We start from the raw sequence: 14,254 nt of genomic DNA, 5'->3' as shown, positions 1-14,254 counted from the left end.
CTTCACGCTCAGGTGCACCTGCCCGGCCGCTTCTGCGCGGCCCCCGCTGCTCGCGCACCGGAGGAACCACGAAACGGACCGCTGGTTTCGGGCTCTTAGGCGTGACGAGCATCGCACGGGAACCGGGCGCCGTCTCCTGTTTGGGGGGCACACGGTTCAGAAACGCCCCCAGCACAGGTTCGTCGCCTTTGTCGCTCAGAACGGCGCAGCGGCCGCAGCGTTTGCGGCCCCACGGCCCGGGGCCGTCCGCGCCAGCCCTCCCGTTACCGGGGCGCGTCGCGGGCCACCCAGGCCCCCGAGCCCCCGCTCCTTCCCGCGCGACGTGCGAGGGCGGCCGGCTGCCGCGGCCCCGGGAACTTGTCGCCGCGCAAATCCTCAGGCCCCGTCCCGGACCTACCGAGTCCGAAGCCCCGGGGACGGGACGGGCCTGCGGCTCCGCCCACTCGCACGTGGGAGCCCCTGGCTTGGAGCAGCGGGCATACAGCAGGAGCCCAATGGTTGCGGTTCCCTCCTTCGTCCTGAAATAACAGCCTTTCGCAGGAACGCCTTGGGCGCGAAACGAGCCGGGATTTCAGCCCGCCCGCTCGGTTTTCCCGCTGCGAACTCCAGCCCCCGACGGTCGCTCGGTCGCTCGGGAGTGGGCGCCACCGCCACGACCGGCTTGTACTTCACCGGAAAGAGGTCAGCGTCCTGGAAGCACGTGGAGGAAGCGTGGACTGACGACAGAGGGCGTTGCTTTATGGGGGGGAGTCCCGGGGGGCGGGGGGCACTGAGTATGCAGGGTTCCTCACGGGGATACTTGACTATGGGGGTCTCCTCATGGGGGGGTATTTGACTATGGGAGGGTCTCCTCACGAGAGGTACTCGAGTATGGGGGTCTCCTGGGGGGGACTTGAGTACCGGGGGGGGTCCTCACGGGGAAGTACTTGAATATGAGGGTCTCATGGGGGGTATTTGACTATGGGGGGGGTCTCCTCACGAGAGGTACTCGAGTATGGGGGTCTCCTGGGGGGGACTTGAGTACCGGGGGGGGGGTCCTCACGGGGAAGTACTTGAATATGAGGGTCTCATGGGGGGTATTTGACTATGGGGGGGGGTCTCCTCACGAGAGGTACTCGAGTATGGGGGTCTCCTGGGGGGGGACTTGAGTACGGGGGGGTTCCTCACGGGGAAGTACTTGAATATGAGGGCCTCCTCATGGGGGGGTATCTGACTATGGGGGGGTCTCCTCACGAGAAGTACTCGAGTATGGGGGGTCTCCTGGGGGGGGACTTGAGTACGGGGGGGTTCCTCACGGGGAAGTACTTGACTATGGGGGGGTATCCTGGGGGAGGGGTGGTACTTGAGGGCTGTTATCATTTCAGGCACAAACCAGGTATTTGCAAATTCGCGAACAGCCAGGCCACTGGTGGGGCGAGGCCTTGACTAGATGCTGCCATCCTGTGGGGGAAGCGAGACGGAACCATGACCACCCGGCCATCGCGGGCGCCGTGGGCCTCCCCGCGCCCCAGGCCCCAGACCGGGTCCGGGCGGGGTCGAGGGGCAGACGGCTGCCCCTCGCAAACGCTGACCATGAGCCTGTCAGCGGTCACTTCGGCGACGGTGCAGGAGCCCAGGGGAGGGCGGATTCACCGTCCGGCCGGGGAAGCGGCCTCAGTACACAGCCTGTCCCCTAAGGGCAGAAGCACCGACGGAGCTCCGCAGAACAACAGATACAGCGACTTTTAAAAAGAAACTAAAAATTAAGAGGGACAAAAGCTGTTACTCAAAGCCTCAGTTTCCAGTCTCCTAACGGAGAGACCAAGGAACCTGCTGTCTCTCCCGACACCCCAGGCGCCCTGTGAGCCTTCCCACCGACGAGCTGGTGCTCTTGTTTCTTTCTGCTCAAATTCTGGGAGGATGTTTCATTTGAACACAAAATACCACCCTCCGAGCAAATGCAACTAACTGAAATTCTATACATACCTAATCCACGCTTTCAGATAAGTAAAAGATACTTATCCACCCACCAAAACAAGAAGTTGCTGGAAAGAATGACGGAGCGGAGCGTGTCAACGGTATTTGGAAGGCATCTTGAACGCTCCTGGGGGCAAATCTAGAAAAATCAGGGCATCGAGATGAGTAGCGAGTGGGGCTCCGTCCATTGTGCCTCCGACTCTTGATTTCAGCTCAGGTCACGACCTCAAAGTGTGTGGGGTCGAGCCCCGCGTCGGGTCTGCACCGACAGTGCGGGGCCTGCTTGGGATTCTCCCTCCCCCTCTCTCCGCCCCTCCCCCACTCTCTGTCTCTAAATAAATAAATAAGCAAATACATAAATATCCGCTCCACAGAACGTACGTTGCTATAGTACAGAAAACAGTGTGGAGGCTCCTCAAAAAATTTAAAACTAGAAATACCACAGGATTTAGCAATCCCGCTTCTGAGCACACGGCCAAAGGAGACAATCTGTGCCTCAGAGAGATCCGCGCACCCCGTGCTCACTGCAGCTTTACTTGCAACGGCCAAGAGCGCGTCCCTGACGGACGAGCGGGTAAGGACGACGTGGTGTCTACACGTGCAGGGGCTGCCGTTCAGCCTCCAAGTCAGTCGTTTGTGCCAACGCGGGTGGGCCCAGGGGACATCATACAAGTGTAATAAGCCGGACGGAGAAGGTCAAATAGTGCGTGCTCTCAGTAGACGTGGGGCCTGCAACAGAACCCGCAGAAGCGGAGAGCGGACCGGTGGTCACCGGGGCAGGGACGGAGGGGAGATGAGATGTTGGTCAGAGCGCTGGAGCCTCAGTTCTGCGGGCAGGATGGGGGCCAGAGACAGAAGTACACCAGCCACCGTACTTCGTACTGTGCGTGCTTGAAACGCGAGAGCGGCTCGGGGTTTTTCTTTCACCTGTTCGACTTCCAGTAGAATTACTGCACAGTGTTGTGTGTTTCAGGCGTGTAACAGAGTGACTCGACAGTTCTGTGCATTGAGAGAGTAGCTCTGAACTGTCACACGCACACACTCACACACACACACACACAACGGTAACTGCGTGAGATGAAGGCTGTGGTCATCGTTTCACGACGTATTCCTGTATCAAAGTAGATCGCATTGTACACCTGAGATTCATACGGTTTTTATTTGTCAGTCATACCTCAATAAAGCTCGGGGCAGGGCAAGAAGAAAGTTAGAAAAACAGCAGTAATCCGAAATAAAAGAAAACACTGCCCCCCAAAATACTACAAACAGGAAAAGCATAACTTTATAGTGAAAACGCCTGGCAGACAGCACGTCGATCAAGTGATGGAAGCCTGTGCCACCATCACGGGGCAAATCAGCATCGTGGCCCGGTTGACGGGGTGCCCCGGGTGCCCGGCGCCACGTCCGCCACGTGGAACCTGAACCCGACCCTGAGGAAACAGCAAACTCAAAGTGTGCGTTTCACAGAGTAACCAGTAATCTTCACCCGCGTCAAGGTCAGGACAGTCAAGGAAAGCCTGAAGTATTTCCATGTCTTTTTAACTTTTTTTAATGCTTACTTAAAAAAATGTTTTTAATGTTTTATTTATTTTTGAGAGAAAGAAGCCACGCGAACAGGGGAGGGGCAGAGAGGGAGAGGGAAACACAGAATCCGAAGCAGGCTCCAGGCTCCGAGATGTCGGCACAGAGCCCGACGCGGGGCTCGAACCCACGAACATCGAGATCGTGACCTGAGCCGATGCTGGGTGCTCAACCAGCCGAACCACCCAAGCGCCCCTGAAGAAGTGTTTCAGACGGAAGGAAAATCAGGAGATGGAAGGATTGAATGCAAGGGGCAGTTCCGACCCAGAATCTTCTGCAATACTGATCTTCACGGAGGCCGCTGGCAAACCTCACACGATCTGAGGGGAGACGGTGCTGGTGGCACCCTCCTGATCTCGACAGCTGTGTGGCTGTCGTGCAGAAGGTCCTTGTGCGTAGGACAAATGCTAAAGTTTGGGAGGTGACAGGACATCCCACTGACGACTCATTCCCCAACGTCTGGGAAGGGCGGCAGTGCTTGTGCTATATTGTAACTTTTCTGTAAAAGGAAAACTAACATTTTAAGAAAGAATGTCAGTTCTGGAGTCCTGTGCCTTGGGTTGTAATCCGTGTGTTACAGTAGCTGTGGGACCTTGGATAGATGACTGACCTGTGCCTTCATTGTTATGTCTGTTCAAGGCTAACTCACTAACCTACTTCGTGAGGTGATCAGAAGGATTGAGTGAGGACAGTCAATGTTACATATTAACAGGGCAACACAATTCATAATAGGAATCATTTAACTTATCATCCACACTGGGATTCTTTTCAGAGTAATAGGGGTGCTGACGGCCGATTCCTCAAAGAGATCATCAAAATGACCTGTTAAGGAGCAGGGTTAAGTTCGTTGCTTAATGAGGGAAGGTGGGCCACCTCCTTGGGAGTGTCTCAGAAGAGGGCGGTCGTGGGTGCACATTCGGAAGGTTTGAAGATCTCATTTCCAGCAGAATGATTGGGCTTGACCAAAATCGTGACAGTTCAGAGTCGGTGAACAGAGGGAGGCTGGCGTTTTGAACGGGGCCTCAAGAACTAAACAGGCACCAGATGAGCCAGTTGAGTGAACTGCAGCCCTGGGAAAGGGGCTCTTACCCCCACGAGGGCCGGCTGTCTAGATTGAGGTCAATGAACTTTCTAGAAGCTCCTGAAACAAACAGTGCCGTTTGCCATCTCATCCTCCTGGGCACGACTTTCTTGGAGTTCAGGTCACGTTTATGCAGTCTTGGCTCTCAATCTTGTTGAACTGTGGCCTGTAGCTGGTCTCCATCCTTGCTGACCCCTCACCAGACACGACCTGGGACAACAGTCATAAACCAGGATATATGGAAACCTTACCGACCACCAGACAGATACCAAATCCATACGGTAAAGGGGTTATTATCCCCATTGGCAGAGGAGGAAACTCAAGCTTGCGGCCCTTGGGAAGGACAGCTCATTGAGCCTTGGCAGACGGAGGACAGCTTCCCAGAGGGGATCAGAGTCCAGTTGGTGGTGGACATTCAGCAGGAGCTCATCAGGTGACAGAGGGAGGGAGGAAGAAAGGAACGACAAACACCTGCTGTCGGGGCAGGCGGGCGGGGCGGGGGGGGGGGGGGGAAGCGGCCTGGCTATGAGGCCCGGGCTCCCTCCCGAGGGTGATGCCCAACCACCAGCTCGGGTCCGCGGGTACCGCGCCCAGGAACTTGAACGGCCGCACGGTGGGAAGACTGCAGACGAGCCACAGGGGTTCAGGAGAGACGCGGGGGCCTGAAATAACCAGCGAGATGGCGGGTGGGAGAGAGGCCAGCAGACGAGGGGACGTGTGCGTGCAGCGGTGGCAGAGAACGGGAAGTAAACCAAAGGCAGACACAGCTGCACATTTTGCGCTAGCCCAGCGAAGCGTTACCCCACTTACTACAGGGCCATCGCAGGAGAGCTGACTGGCCCAAGAGGTGGCGGCGAGTGGCTTTCCTCGCCCGCCCGGCATCGTTGGCCGGTCGCGCCCTGAGCGGGGACCTCCAGCCAGCCTCCCTAGAGCCACACAAACGACTGCTCAGTCGGGGGGCTCCTGTCTCGGCTGGGGGAGCCACGAACAGGTCACATTGCCGCTGCCTAGCGTCCTTCATTCTCAGGCTGGGGAAACAGTGACACAGAGTGTGTTTTATTTTTATTAAAGATGTCATCAGACATAAGATGGGTTCTTCCCCACAGTAACTACATTACTTCCAGTAGAACGCCGACCAAATGGCTCTTCCTGGAATAAAATGCATGGGAGAATATCTGGTGCCAGCAGCCAAATTAGCTTAAATCTTCATCCAAAACTCCTGAAGATTCTCTAAGAAGAAGTGTGTTTTTTAACCAATGGGACATTAAAAGAAATCGGATACAAGGAACACAATAAGAAGTGGCTTTAGTCTACACTGGCTGAGACAGGAGAGTGGGAGGGAACCCCCTCAATGACAGATAGGGATCATTCTGGTGGAGTGAGTTCACCCCAAATCTCTATCATTATGTCTCCTGTTTGAGGCTTTTATTTTTTCTGAACAGTGACTTTTTTTTTTACACGCAAGACTATTCTGCTTATATATTAGTCTCCTCTTTTTGAATTTCTCCCCCTAACAAGTTAAAGAGTGACCCTAAATGTAGACTTAGGGCTTATATTTTATTTTTTTAATTTTTATTTTATATAGAGAGAGTGCATGAGTGTGGGAGGGGGGCAGGGAGGACAGAGAGAGAGAGAGAGAGAGAGAGAGCCCAGCACAAAACCTGACTCAGGGCTCCATCCCACGAACCGTGAGATCATGACCTGAGCCGAAATCAAGAATCTGACTGAGCCACCCAGGCACCCCAGGGCTTACATTTTAAAAGACATTTTCTCTGCTTTAAAAAAAAAAAAAAAAAGTGAGGGGACATGGTAGGTTGGTTGGTTGGTTGGTTGGTTGACTGGTTAGACCTCAGAGGTGGCCTTTAGTTTTTGAGACAATTGAGTAAATTGTTCTGGAAACTTCTGGAAACATAACCTTCTGTTCATCAAGAATCCTCGCATCAAACTACAGAGCGTGCTTACCTTGGCCTGGAAATGTTTTCATTAAATGTTCTGTTTAACTTTAAAGGACCTTTTAGAAACTACTTCAAAGAGAGCTTTATCTCAAGGTCAGCCTTTCTTCCACTTCCAACCTTGCTTTTTTTGTTCAATTCCTATGAAGGTCAGGAGCCCGCAGGACCAGGCGGACGGTGCGGCTTCTCCCCCAGCGAGCACCTCCAGGGCTGTCCAGGCTCGCGCGTCCCTCCCTGCCCTCCCCACAGCCCTCAAACCACCCACCGACCGACCCCCGAGCCCCCTGCAAAGTGTGGGGAGACTCCAGCCAGGACCAGCCTGCAGAGGGTGGCGGCCAGGCTGACCTCATCAGATGAGGGGGTCTTGTTTTGGGAGGGTCTGCTGCAGGAGGAGGCCCGGAGGCCCCTGGGACACGCTGAAACAGACACGCTGAAACAAATGGCCTCTCCGGTAGAAGCAAATTAAGGGTTTGTTGTTTGTGTTTGTCAAATTTTCAGGTAAGAGCATTATTTTCATGAACAACAAAAAGCGCGTTTCTTTTTTTTATTTTTTTTAAATTTTTTTAATGTTTTTTATTTATTTTTGAGACAGAGAGAGACAGAGCATGAACGGGGGAGGGGTAGAGAGAGAGGGAGACACAGAACCGGAAGCAGGCTCCAGGCTCTGAGCCATCAGCCCAGAGCCCGACGCGGGGCTCGAACTCACGGACCGCGAGATCGTGACCTGAGCCGAAGCCAGACGCCCAACCGACTGAGCCACCCAGGCGCCCCAAAAAGCGCATTTCTAAAGGTGGTGTAGAGCTGTACGGAAATCTGGATGTTGAGGGAATGAAAGGTAAGTGGTAAGACGATCTCTATACCGTGACCCCATTTGTGGTAAGCGCCTCTGAGGGATAATAAAAAACTGGTTGGGAACGTTTACCCTGGAGGGGAGGCAGGAACAAGTTAAATGCATAGGAATAAAAACAATGTGGTCCAGGGGCGCCTGGGAGGCTCAGTCGGTTGAGTGTCTAACCCTGGATTTCGGCTCAGGTCATGATTTCACCGTCCATGAGATCCAGCCCCGTGTCGGGTTCTGCACTGGGCCTGGAGCCTGCTTGGGATTCTCTCTCTCTCTCTCTCTCTCTCTCTCTCTCTTTCTCTCTCTCCCTCTGCCCCTTCCCCACTCATGCGTGTGCTCTCTCTCTTTCAAACAAAAAAAATTTTTGTGTAATGTTTATATTTGAGAGAGACAGAGACAGAGCGAGAGCAGGGAAGGAGCAGAGAAAGAGGGAATCCAAAGCAGGTTCCAGGCTCTGAGCTGTCAGCACAGAGCCCGACGTGGGGCTCGAACTCACGAACCGTGAGATCGTGACCTGAGCCGAAGTCAGACGCTTAACCGACTGAGCCACCCGGGCGCCCCTCAAATTAAAAAATTTAAACAAACAAACAAACACAGTGTGGTATTGGCACAGGAATCTACGAAAGTCAATGGAACTGAGATTTTAGAGTCAGTAGCAAGATAGAAGGACATGAAGAAGAATATCTCATAATGATAGTGAAGTCAGTTCACTAAGAAGAGATAGCAATATAAAATTAGTAAATACCTGATATCAAACATCAGAATATAGAAAACAAATACATTAAAACATTAAAATCTCCTTTATGTAATATTAGTATCATTATATCTGCTTTCTTTTGTTTTGTGTTTGCTAATCAACTGTTAAACCCGTCTATTATTAGTATCGGTTACGGCATTTTTCAGTTCTAGAGTTTCCCTTTGGTACTCTTGCTATAGTCTTCGATTCTCTCCTGAAATTGTCCATCTTACACTTTAATTTCTAGAACACGTGAATCACAGTTGTCTTAAAGTCTGGGTATGAGGACTCCAATATCTGTATCTCCTGGGGGCCTCTTCCGTTGTCCCTCTCGCCAAGGTTTTGGTAAAGGCTTCCCTGTTTTCCATGCCTCGTCATCAGGTGCTAGACCTAATGTGGGAAACAATATAGAGATAATTTCAAGTAGTGGATAATATTATCTTCACCCAGAGAGGATTTGTTCTTGTTTACAGGACAGATTAGGACAGGGCAAACCACGCGAATAAACCCACCACTGAGTCGATTCAAGCTGGATTCCAACCTCTGGGAGCGCTAGCCTGTTTCGGCTCATCCTTACTCCCGGGGACCCAACGGGAAGGCCTGGGATGTTTGCCAGGACCCCCCTCACCGATGAGCCCTCAACTCCAAGTATCATCTCCCTGGGAAACTTCCAGAAGCTCTGCTCACCTTGTCCTATTAGACTCAACTCCAGAATTGGTAAAGAGGGGCGCCCGGGGAGGGGGGGGCGGGAGGGGGCTCAGTCAGCTGAGCGTCTGACTCTCCATTTTGGCTCAGGTCGGGGTCTCACAGTTCGTGGGTTCGAGCCCCGCATCGGGCTCTGTGCTCACAGCACAAACTTGCTTGGGATTCTCTCTCTCCCTGTGTCTCTGCCCCTCCCCCACTTGTGCTCGCTTGCTCTCTCTCTCTCTCTCAAAATAAATAAACATTTTTTTTAAATTAGAAACAATAGAATCGGCAAAGAGCTCAAGTGGGGCCAAGTTCTGGCCTCACCCCATGGGGCTCTCTTGCAGTGTCTTGACCCGTTTTCTGTGCTCTCAGACATTCTAGGAATACCTTACCCAGCCTTTCTAATTGTTCTTTAAAACATTTTTTTCTTTTAACGTTTATTTATTTTTGAGACAGAGTGTGAGCAGGGGACGGGCAGAGAGAGAGGGAGACACAGAATCCAAAGCAGGCTCCGGGCTCCGAGCTGTCAGCACAGAGCCTGACCTGGAACTCGAACTCATCAACCGCGAGATCATGACCTGAGCCGAAGTCTGACGCTTAACTGACTGAGCCACCCAGGTGCCCCACACCTTTCTAATTGTTCTTGATGGGAGGCTTGATCTGACACAATCTGGTTTGAAACATCTTTGTGTGATTTTTATTTATTCTACCTACTTCAGTGAGTCTGAAGAAGGAAGTGCTTAACAGCGCCCAGAGGTACCTTTCAAACTTTCTCTCAAATGAAAAATTCTGCCAATAATAACTTCGAGAGCCCATCAGAAGATAACAGAACACTGTGATCTGGCTCTCGTACATGACCTGCCATATTTAGTAACACTCCTGGAGGGACACGGAGACGGGCCATTTCAAAGACTTCCCAAACCCCACAGCCAAAGCCTCTGCACCCACACACCTCCCTTCCGCCCGGCGGCCTGTCCCTCCATTTCTAGTTACTCCCGACGCTATGGGTCCACACTCGCGTGCGTCCCACCGGAGCTTACGGAAAGGACGCGAGGGCAAAACGGCGCACACGAGGCTTCAACAAAGGGAGTCCGCACTTGGACTATTCCTGCACGTCTTCAAGGACGCCTTCAAGGACGAGCGCGCCCCCACACCTGTGCCTCTAACGTGCCGTCCCTTCTCCCTCCCTGCTGGTCGTCATGTGCTCAGTCCCTCGGCCTCACCTGTCTGCAGAACGCTGAATTTCAGCGCCAGCCACCGCTGCTGGGGCCCCCTGTGCACAGACGCCAAGCAGGTGCGCCGACGGCCCCGCCCCATGCCGCCCTGCCCGCCCCGCCCCGCGGCTGCCCTGCCCGGCTGACGCCCGCGGTCAGACAGCGGGGGACACGCGGCACAACACAGAAGAGCAGGGGAGTCGACGTTCACGACAGAAGGAAACGGGTCGGTAGGGGGATTCCTCTCTTCTCTCCCCAGGAGAGTTTATTGAGTGATTGAAGACACCTTTAAGATACTCCTGCAGGCCCACTTCCCTGAGACACGCTTTCTACGGCTTCTGGAAGGACAGTCCCCCAAGGCTGAGCTGTCCCAGTTGTACTAAGTGGCAGCTACTTGGTAAACACATCCTCGCATCGGCTCTCCTTTCTCTGTATGTGAACCCAAACAAACATACGACAATGCCTGATCCGCGCGCAGTTAGACAGAAACAAGAACGGAGACAACAGCTCTGCGCAAGTCAGAAGGAGAGCGCAAAGAGCCAAAGCTTTCAGAGCTCCTGTGCTGTCTAGAGGAGTGTCAACACTGCTTGAACCCTGGACCTTGTTCAATTAGAATGCGTGACAAATTAAAAAAAAAAAACAACAACAAAATACTACAAAAAGAGAAAGTATAATCCCAAATCTTTCAAAAGAAAAATGTGGAATGGGAAAAAAAAAAGTTTCAGAAAGAACTCAGTGAATCCAAGAACAGGAACACAAGAAAGAAAAAGATCAGAAACAAAATACCTAGAACAAGAAGAAATCAAAAAGTAAAATAGACTCAAAGTCTAAATATATTAGGAATTGCAGGACGCCTGACCGGCTCAGTCGGTTAAACAACCAACTCTTGATTTCGGCTCAGGCCATGATCTCACAGTTTGTGAGTTCGAGCCCCATGTCCAGCTCTAGCCTGACAGTGTGGAGCCTGCTTGGGACCCTCTCTCTCCCTCTTTCTCTGCCCCTCCCCCACTTATTCTCTCTTTCTCTCTCTCTGTCAAAATAAGTAAAAATAAACTTTAAAAATATTTTAATAAAATAAATATATATAAAAACAATTACAACAAATACATGTGACCAAAAATTGACAGTTACAAAACAGAGATTGCCAGCTAAGAATTTTCAAAACCCGGCTATGTATATGAGTACATCTAAAGCAAAAGAACTTAGGTTGAAAATAAAAGGATCAAAATGACATTCTAAGCAAATGCTCACTACAAGAAAGCTGATTTGACTATGTTAATATCAGACAAAAAATAAGCCTTAAGATAAAGAGCAGCACAGAAATAGAAAGGGATAACTGTGTAATGACATAAGATTTAGTTAACCAAAAATTATACTAACGCAATTCTAAACATATAAGCACCTAATGAAACACGTTTAAAATACAGAGAATATAAACTGGTAAAAACTACAAGGAAAAATTGACAAAGGTACCACCGGTGGTAGTCATGTCATGAAAACTGTGTTTTCAGCATGACTTCATCTATGACTACTGATCCAAGCAGACAGAAAAGGGAAAAAAAAGATCAGCAAAGATACAGGATGTTTGAACAACAAAAGTAACAAGCTTGCAGCAATATATTAATTCTATACCCAATAGTGAAAGAAAACAAACTTTCTTCAAGCACACATGGAACGTTTATAAGATTAGAGCATATACTAGGCCAAAAAGCAACTATCCACAAATTTCAGAGAAAAGTATCACAAAAACTATGTTCCGATCACAATGCAAGTATTTAGAATTTAAAATTGTGATAGATTCTGAAATTTAAGAACATGTGTTTTAAATAACTCATGAGTCAAAGAAGAAACCATAATAAAAACTTAGATACATTTTACAACTTAATGATAATGAAAACAGTATCTATCAAAACTTGTGGGGGGGGGGGGCGCCTGGGTGGTGCAGTCGGTTGAGCGTCCGACTTCAGGCAGGTCACGATCTCGCGGTCCGTGAGTTCGAGCCCCGCGTCAGGCTCTGGGCTGATGGCTCGGAGCCTGGAGCCTGTTTCCGATTCTGTGTCTCCCTCTCTCTCTGCCCCTCCCCCGTTCATGCTCTGTCTCTCTCTGTCCCAAAAATAAATAAAAACGTTGAAAAAAAAAAACTTGTGGGAGGGACATCTGGCTGGCTCAGTCGAAGGAGCATGCGATTCTTGATTTCAGGGTCATGAGCTCAAGCCCTACATTGGGCATGGAGCCTACTTTAAAAAAGAAAGAAGAAAGAAAGAAGGAAAGAAGGAAAAAGAAAGAAAGAAGGAAAGAAGGAAAGAGAGAAAGAAAGAAAGAAAGAAAGAAAGAAAGAAAGAGAGAAAGAAAAAGGGATATAAAGTGGGAAAGTGGGAAAGAAAGTGGGATATGAAAAGTAGTCCTTCATGAGAAAATTATTGCTTTAGATGCTTTTTATATAAGGGGGGACAGGTTAAACATTAATAAAGTAAGCACAAAACTTAAGAAGCAGAAAACAAAATAAACCCAAAGAAAGTAGAAGGAAAGAGATGATAATTATAAGAGCAGAAACAGAAATAGACAATGAAACAGGAAGCCAAGACACAGAGAAAATCCACGAGTTGGTTCTGTGAAAAGGCCAACAAAATAGCCTCTGCAGTGATTTATCACAGAGAAAAAATAACATAAGTAATTCATCAGTCAGTTTTGACTATAACCAGACTTGAAGCTGTGTTACAAAGCTGTCATCATCAAGACAGTATGGTACCGGCACAAAAACAGACACAGATCAATGGAACAGAATAGAGAACCCAGAAATGGACCCACAAACGTATGGCCAACTAATCTTCGACAAAGCAGGAAAGAATAGCCAATGAGAAAAGGACAATCTCTTCGACAAATGGTGCTGGGAAAACTGGACAGCGACATGCAGAAGAATGAACCTGGACCACTTTCTTACACCAGACACAAAAATAAACTCAAAAAGGGTGAAATACCTAAACATAAGACAGGAAACCATCAAGATCCCAGAGGAGAAAACAGGCAGCAACCTCTTTGACCTCGGCCACAGTAACTCCTTACTCAACATGTCTCCAGAGGCAAGGGAAACAGAAGCAAACATGAACTATTGGGACCTCATGAGGATAAAAAGCTTCTGCACAGCAAAGGAAACAATCAGCAAAACTAAAAGGCAACCGACAGAAGGGGAGAAGATGTCTGCAAACGACATAGCAGATAAAGGGTCAGTATCCAAAATCTACATAGAACTTATCAAACTCAACACCCAAAAAACAAATAATCCAGTGAAGAAATGGGCAAAAGACATGAATAGACACTTCTGCAAAGAAGACATCTAGATGGTGAACAGACACATGAAAAGATGCTCAACATCACTCATCATCAGGGAAACACAAATCAAAACCACCATGAGATACCACCTCACACCTGACTAGTGCAGCCACTCTGGAAAACAGTATGGAGGTTTCTTAAAAAGTTAAAAATAGAATTATCCTTCAATCCAGCAATTGCACTACTAGGTATTTATCCAAGGGATACAGGTGTGCTGTTTCAAAGGGGCACATCACCCCAATGTTTATAGCAGCACTATCGACAATAGCCAAAGTATAGAAAGAGCCCAAATATCCATGGACAGATGAGCAGGTAAAGAAGATGTGAGATATATATACAATGGAGTATTGCTGGGCAATCAAAAAGAATGAAATCTTGCCATTTGCAACTATGTGGATGGAACTAGAGGGTATTATGCTAAGTGAAATCAGTCAGAGAAAGAGAAATATTATATGATTTAACTCACACGTAGAATTTAAGAAACAAAACAGATGAACATAGGGGAAAGGAAGGAAGAATAAGATAAAAAGAGAAAGGGAGGCGAACCATGAGAGACTCTTAAATACAGAGAACTGAGGGTTGCTGGAGAGGTATTGGGTGGGGGATGGGCTAAATGGGTGATGAGTACTAAGGAGGGCACTTGTTGGGATGAGCACTGGGTGTTATGTGTGAGTGCTGAATCACTCATTTCTACTCTTGAAATCATCACTACACTAAATGTTAACCAGCTTGGATGTAAATAAAATAAGTTTTTTGACCATAATATGCCGTGGTAGCTGACAAAATTCCAAATTTCGCTTATTTTTTGCCTGCTGCATAGGCCGACTGCAGAATCGCCATCAGACTTTCCTCCACGTGTCCTCTCCATTTGGGGAC

The sequence above is a fragment of the Acinonyx jubatus genome, chromosome E4 (genome assembly GCF_027475565.1).
Source record: "Acinonyx jubatus isolate Ajub_Pintada_27869175 chromosome E4, VMU_Ajub_asm_v1.0, whole genome shotgun sequence".
Taxonomy (NCBI): Eukaryota; Metazoa; Chordata; class Mammalia; order Carnivora; family Felidae; genus Acinonyx; species Acinonyx jubatus.
Note: the sequence above shows the minus strand (reverse complement) of the source record.